The sequence below is a fragment of the Bos mutus genome, chromosome 14 (assembly GCF_027580195.1).
Source record: "Bos mutus isolate GX-2022 chromosome 14, NWIPB_WYAK_1.1, whole genome shotgun sequence".
Taxonomy (NCBI): Eukaryota; Metazoa; Chordata; class Mammalia; order Artiodactyla; family Bovidae; genus Bos; species Bos mutus.
The window spans coordinates 32,991,011-32,997,610 of record NC_091630.1 but is presented as its reverse complement, the minus strand read 5'-3'; the positions used below and the strand labels follow the sequence as shown (position 1 = coordinate 32,997,610).

Sequence of the window (6,600 nt, the reverse complement as noted above, 5' to 3'; positions counted from 1 at the left end):
TGATTCTTGGTTCCATGGGGATAATGATAGTTATTGGGAAGACCCAACGAGTTAATGAAAAAAAATAAATAAAAAATTGTATTACATCACCTAACCATAAAAAAATCTGTAGTTTATAAATATCTATTGCATTGATGAGTTTACATGATTAAAATGCTTGTGGGGAAATCCACCACAATAGTAATATAATGCATATAAAGTCTTTGTCAATTTAAACAATGTTTATATTTTTTAAAGTTCATGTAGAATTACTTCAACCTTTTTAACTTTACCAACAAGATAAAAATTTAATGAAAGCTCCCATAGACTGAACACAAAGAAAAACCAGAAATGCATTTTTCAAAGGGGAAAAAATCACATACCTAAATAATTATGTATTTGGGTAGAGAGTGATGAGAGTTTCAGATAAAGGACTTTGGAAGTTTCGAAAAAAGAAAGATCACAGTGGTTTAACTCCCTTGACACAGCTCCAGTAAGAGGTCTTTCAAAGTGCCCTTCCCTCCCACTGTAAGGAAAACTGACTGAAATCTACAGCAAGCTAACAACTCTGCTCCTAACACTCTTCCCCTTCTTGTCCCTCCATCTGTGTTAAACTCCTATTAAGGGTCGATTGTAAATCTGATTACTCTGTTAAGTAAACCAAATCTGATTAAGCCAGTTTTGCTAATATGATGACTCAAAGCATTCAATATTAAGTAAACAAATGAATATGAATTTTAAATGAAATTTATTTTTACAAGGAACTCTAAGTGGAATGTGTTTTTAAAGAAATCACTGATATACAAGCTAAGAAAAATTTGCTGTTGAATTAGAAGTAGAAATTTTGAAAGTTGGAAAAGTTCATAAAATACAAGACTGATAAAAACTTTCCAGTGTAAACATTTTCACTGCATTTAGAGTGCTTTGCACATCCTAAACATCTTGCTGCAACTTGAAGAAATAAAAAGTGGGCATCGTATATTATGAATAATGGATGTTTTATGCAGAGTAGAAGGTAGAACTCTGAGGATCACTCATCAAAGAAGACACTTGTCCTCATCACAAGTTTGCAACCGAAGCATTTGTCTATGTTTCGAAATTTATTAACATTCAATATGTGTGTAGCATGTAAAAAGTATTTGTGGCTATCATATTTTTGGATTAATTAACTCATTGGAAGTCCTGAATGAGTCAGAAGAGGGTTTCCTCTAATTTCAGCTAAGAAGATAAGGCACATTTCCTAAAGAAAGAGTAATTTTCTGCTGGGCCTTTGCTAAATATCCCATTACTAGCCTTATTTACATAAGGAAGCAAACTCTTCCTCAGTGAGTAAATCAATTACATTGAGCAAACATTTATTGAATTTCCATGGCCTTCAGGATAAAAGGGAAGTTATTGATCATGGCATAAAAGTATATTCATGATCTGGTTCATCGTCCATTGCTCCTCACCTGACTTATCTTTTCAGAATAACAAGACAATGTACTTGTGAATTTTAAACTCCTACTATGTATCAGTATTATATGCTTTTGTACGTTCTGTTTCAGAGGCCTAAAATGCCTATCATGTCATCAGGCATGTATTGAATGCTGATTATTCAGTGAAAATTTGTTCATTTAAAAAAAAATCAGATTCATTCCTCTGCCATTTTTATACCAAATTTTCATTTCAAAGGAGAAAGATTTATGGATAACTACTTATTAGAATTGAGTTTCTAATAACTGTATTAAGGATACTCAAAACCACACACACACACACACAAAAATCACACTACTAGAGGATGTTCTAGTGTATTAGAACAAATAATTTAAAATGATGCTTGTATAGAAGTCATATTTACAAAAAGACTTAAAGTTAACTAAAAGTATTTAAATTTCAGTACATTGTTAAATGCCTGGTACATGTGCTGTCAGAAAACACATCATAAGATATAGCGATAACCCAATATTATAAACAAAAGTGGATAGAAAATAATGAAAAAATGTCTAAAAATTTATTGTAACTCCAGGTGGTGGCATTAGATTACAGGTGTTATTTTAATCTGTACTGTCCAATTTTTTAAAACAGTTAAAATGTATTACTTTGATAACAAATAAAATATTTAAACAAGTCTCAAGGGTTATCACTTTTCTTATGAAATGCTCCTGAATCATTCATCCTTACCATGCATTACCTTCTCTCCATTGACTTATTATTTTTTACAAATAGTAGCAAGTATATTGAGTTTATTTCTCTACTTTTGTGTCTCCCCAGTGAGACAGAAAACTTTTGAAAGAGATTGTTTCAAAATTTTCTCTCCAGTATTAACATATATTATAGTATAATTTGAATATTGTACATGTTTGGGATTCAAGCAATATAATATAACATGAGTTTCTTCAACAAAATTAGCAATATTCTCCAACTACTTGGCAGAGGAGAAGAGGGTAATACAACTTATGTGACTTTTCATCATTAGGCCCAAGTCCTATAACTCTCCATGATCTTCTCCTAGGTCGAGACAGTGCTAAATAACTTTTAATACCATCAGGCCATGAGCATTATATATTTCAAGACAAAGTTTTCCCGAAATTTTCTTGTGTTTCTTCAAATACCTGTCATTATTTGCTTTTGGAAAAAGCCTAAGGAAATTGGCATATTGTTTATTTTTTTTTAAATATTAACAATAAGTATCAGAGTTTTATTTTTTCACACTAGTGAGCATGAATAGTTTTTTTTTTAATCTGTTTATTTTCTAATTATGTATTTTTATATTGAGTACCTTAGGGAAGAAAATAATTGCAATGATTTGAATTCATAATATAATTAATCCCTGGGTTCAACAAATAGCCTTTATAATTATACCCAGCCAATATTAGAAATGTTTGTAGACACTAAGTCAGCTAACAAAATAAGTAAAATAACTATATGAAATACAGTGGCACCCCACTCCAGTACTCTTGCCTGGAAAATCCCATGGACGGAGGAGCCTGGTAGGCTGCCAGTCCATGAGGTCGCTAAGAGTCAGACACGACTGAGCGACTTCACTTTGACTTTTCACTTTCACGCATTGGAGAAGGAAATGGCAACCACTCCAGTATTCTTGCCTGGAGAATCCCAGGGACGGGGGAGCCTGGTGGGCTGCAGTTTCTGGAGTCGCACAGAGTCGGACACAACTGAAGCGACTTAGCAGCAGCAGCATGACCAGTTAAGTCACTTTGCCACTGTTTTGTTTTTTTTTTAAACATGATTCACATTTACTTCAATCACAAACACATTCATTTCAAGTGTTAACTTACACCACTGACGCTAGCATCTTAAAACTAAGATCTTAAAAGAAACTTCAGTTTAATGCGAAGAAATTCAAGAAGAAAATTTTGGGACACTTGATCAGAAGATTTTGGTGGCTGTCAAAATACTCATGTGTACACAAAGGTGCAAGAAAGCCTGAGAAAAAAGAGTTGTTTCCATTTCCAATTGAACACAGGATCCAAGAAATAAGTGAACCAAATATTCTATTGAAATTAGCCATCCTACCATACAGTGCCAATATGTTAGTAATGCACCACATTTTAAAAGCCTTGGCAAATGTTACAAAAACAAAATATTTAGAGTAATATTTACAAATACAAACATAATTAGCTTTTTGCCTTCTATAAGTAACAATCTTTGAAATGCTAAAAATGAGGTCTAACTGTGGTTCTTTTCTGGTGTGGCAAGCTGTAGGTGCACATGGTCTACTGATTTACCTTCTCAAAGTTTTTTTGGAAGCAGTTGGATGGGGCTTAATTACAGGAGAAGCTGATGTCCTATTGGCTGGGCAGACTTCTGCATTGGTTTCCACAAACTGAAATGCCTTCACCAAGCAGAGGGTTCCTTCCATGCTTCAGCCCACTGGGAGATCATTGATACTCAAATGCTTGATGACTCCATTGGCATCAATTATGAAAAGAACTCATAGTGAAGGATCAGAACCTTCTCACTGGACACTGTAGTGTCGGGGGAGCTGTTAAGTCAAATCTGACAAGAGCTTAATGTTCATGTGGCCCAAACCAGCATTCTTCCTCTATGTGTTCATCTAGGCCAGGTGGCTGAAGTGGGAACCCATTAACACTGCAGCAAGTGCACAGTTCACACCATGAAATTCAGTGGCTTTGTCACTGAAAGCAATTGTGAAATTTCTGTTCGCAAAAGTGAAATTCAAAGGATAGAAGAAGAGCACCAAATATTTACCCTTAAAGTCATCAGTTTAGTTGCTCAGTCGTGTCTTTGAACTCTCTATTGCCAATGGCTGTACCCTTAATATAGGGCATTTGCTGGGTGATGGCAAGGATATGGTGTGAGGAACTGATGCTAGAGGCCAATTTTGCTTGGCCAGAACCAGACCACAATGCATTTGTCAAGCACGTTCTTCAGCAGACATAAGGGCTGCATAGGCAGAAGTGCTTTAAGGAACGGCTTTCACATGTTGGACAAGCGATGCCCAGAGTAACCATCTCATCGTGGAGGCCATGTGATGACTTGTGATGACCAGTGATGGTCTCTTATCGAGATTAAAAACATTTTTTTCTTAAAGTTTCTACCAACTTCATGAGAAAAAGACTAAAACCTATATTTTTAGTTTTTAGACAAATGACTGGTTTGCCTCATTTCCGTTTTGTCAGTTTAAATTAGTAAGTACATAAGTAAATTGAGTGCTTTTATATCTATCTCTCTGCTAGATTAAAGAAAAATTAACGATAATAAGAATAAGTTGCCCTAGCATGAGAGAATGGGACCCAAGGCTGTATTTGAATTGTGGTTGGAAGTATGAAGGTATGGTTGGAACTTTGGGAGCAGCATAGAAGAGGTGAATGAATTGCTCAAGTGGCCTAGGTGTGAGAAGTGGCTTTTTGGAGGAGGTGACCTGGTTGCCAAGCAGCAGGTGGAGAGTGGACCAAAGTGAGAGAAAAATTGCATAGGCATAAATTGGGAAGACATATTTGTTCACTACAACTGCACTATTAGTTGAAGCTGTGTCGCATCCTCTGTTTCGGGTGTAGGTAGTTCACACTCTGCATTGTTATCAGCAGAAGGAAGTTCAGATGGGCTGAGCAAGTTTGTGAGACCAGCTATCTGTGAAACCCAAGTTGCTCAGTGGGGAAGACAGGTACTGTATACATTCTAGGATGAGTGTAAAATATGGTCAGAAGGAGATGGTGGTTTGGATTTATATGTAATAGAGTTGGAAATGTAGAGAAAGCATGTATGGGACAATATAGTGTAGGGAAAGGGAAGGAAGTTAATTATATCTTTGGATATGAGAAAGTCTACTGTTAGGAAATGATGTTTGAGCTGATAAATGATGAAGTTGAGATTATTGGATAATGGGTTGGATGTGTGAAGTAAAAGGGTGGGAGTGTTACTTGCTCAATCTTTTCTGACTCTTTGGTACACTATGGACTGTAGCCTGCCAGGCTCCTCTGTCCATGGAACTCTCCAGGCAAGAATTCCCAAGCCAGGGATAGAACCTGGGTCTCCGAGGTTCAGAGGCAGACTCTTGACCCTCTGAGCCATGAGGGTGGAGCTAAGGATTATTTTCCAACTACTGGCTTGGACAGCTGAAAATGGAAATGCTATCACTAGTCTTGGAAAACTGATTTTGAAATGCCTGGGAGGCATCTTGAGTAGATAAATGGACCACATATTTGGGTTTGAAAATTAGACAAGGTCAGTCTGGACTAGAGGTGAGATTTACTGAAGCCACAGACATATGCAGGATCACTTAGGAAGGTGCAGAAAGAGATGAGCATGAAGTCAGGGATAGTGCTGGTAAATTTCAACATTTAAAAAATGGGTAGCAGATGACAAACCACAAAGAGATCTGGACAAGGCAGCTAAAAAAGTGGGTGGGAAAGCAGGAGTGTGTGGTATTGACACTGAATTAAAAAGTGTGCAAGTGCGTGTGGTTAAAGGAGGAAGTGGTTAACTGGTCAAATGTCATGGATAGGTCAAGCAAAATAAAAATTAGAAGGAGTCTGTTGGATTTAGAGATATGGGTAGAGATCATTGGATATCTCAACAAGAAGAGCGTCTTCTTGGAAGAAGAGAAAGCTGCTTTGAATGAGTTAATTTGAAAAAGAGAAGTGAAGACATGGCAATGTGGATTGAAGATAACTGCTTTGAGAATTGTGGCTTTTGACAAGATGAGAAAGATAGGGTTGAAGCTAACTCAGTGTGAGGTAGCCTCTATTACTGTCCTGGTTTTAGACAAAGGAAAACTGAAGGCAGGGAGAGGTTAAGCAGCTTGCCCAAGGTCACATGTTTAGAGTGAGAGTTAGAATGAAGCCCTAGGCAGTGGCCTCTAAAGTGTGTCCTTTTACAGAAACTCTGTATGCTGAATTGAGGCGTGTATGCCCTCTTGCCTTGTCACCTGGCATAACCTATTATTCCACTTTTACAGCTGAGGTCCGAAGTCCTGTTCAAGATTGACCATGGTCACACCGTAAGTGACAGAGATGGTATTTGACTCTGGCTATTTCTACTCCTTGTCTTGTGCTTTTCCCCCTTGGCCATAATTGAATCGCCTCTGTGTTTAATTTCAGGCGCAGTGATTCCCTTTTGCCCTGAGTTTTGTTTGCACCTCCAGCCTGTGTACCGCCT

General features: G+C 37.0%; 1 pseudogene; it reads right to left on the bottom strand.

Moving 5' to 3' along the window:
* Positions 1 to 3,695: 3,695 nt before the first annotated feature.
* Positions 3,696 to 4,471, bottom strand: LOC102277598 (thioredoxin-dependent peroxide reductase, mitochondrial pseudogene; annotated as a pseudogene).
* Positions 4,472 to 6,600: the final 2,129 nt, after the last annotated feature.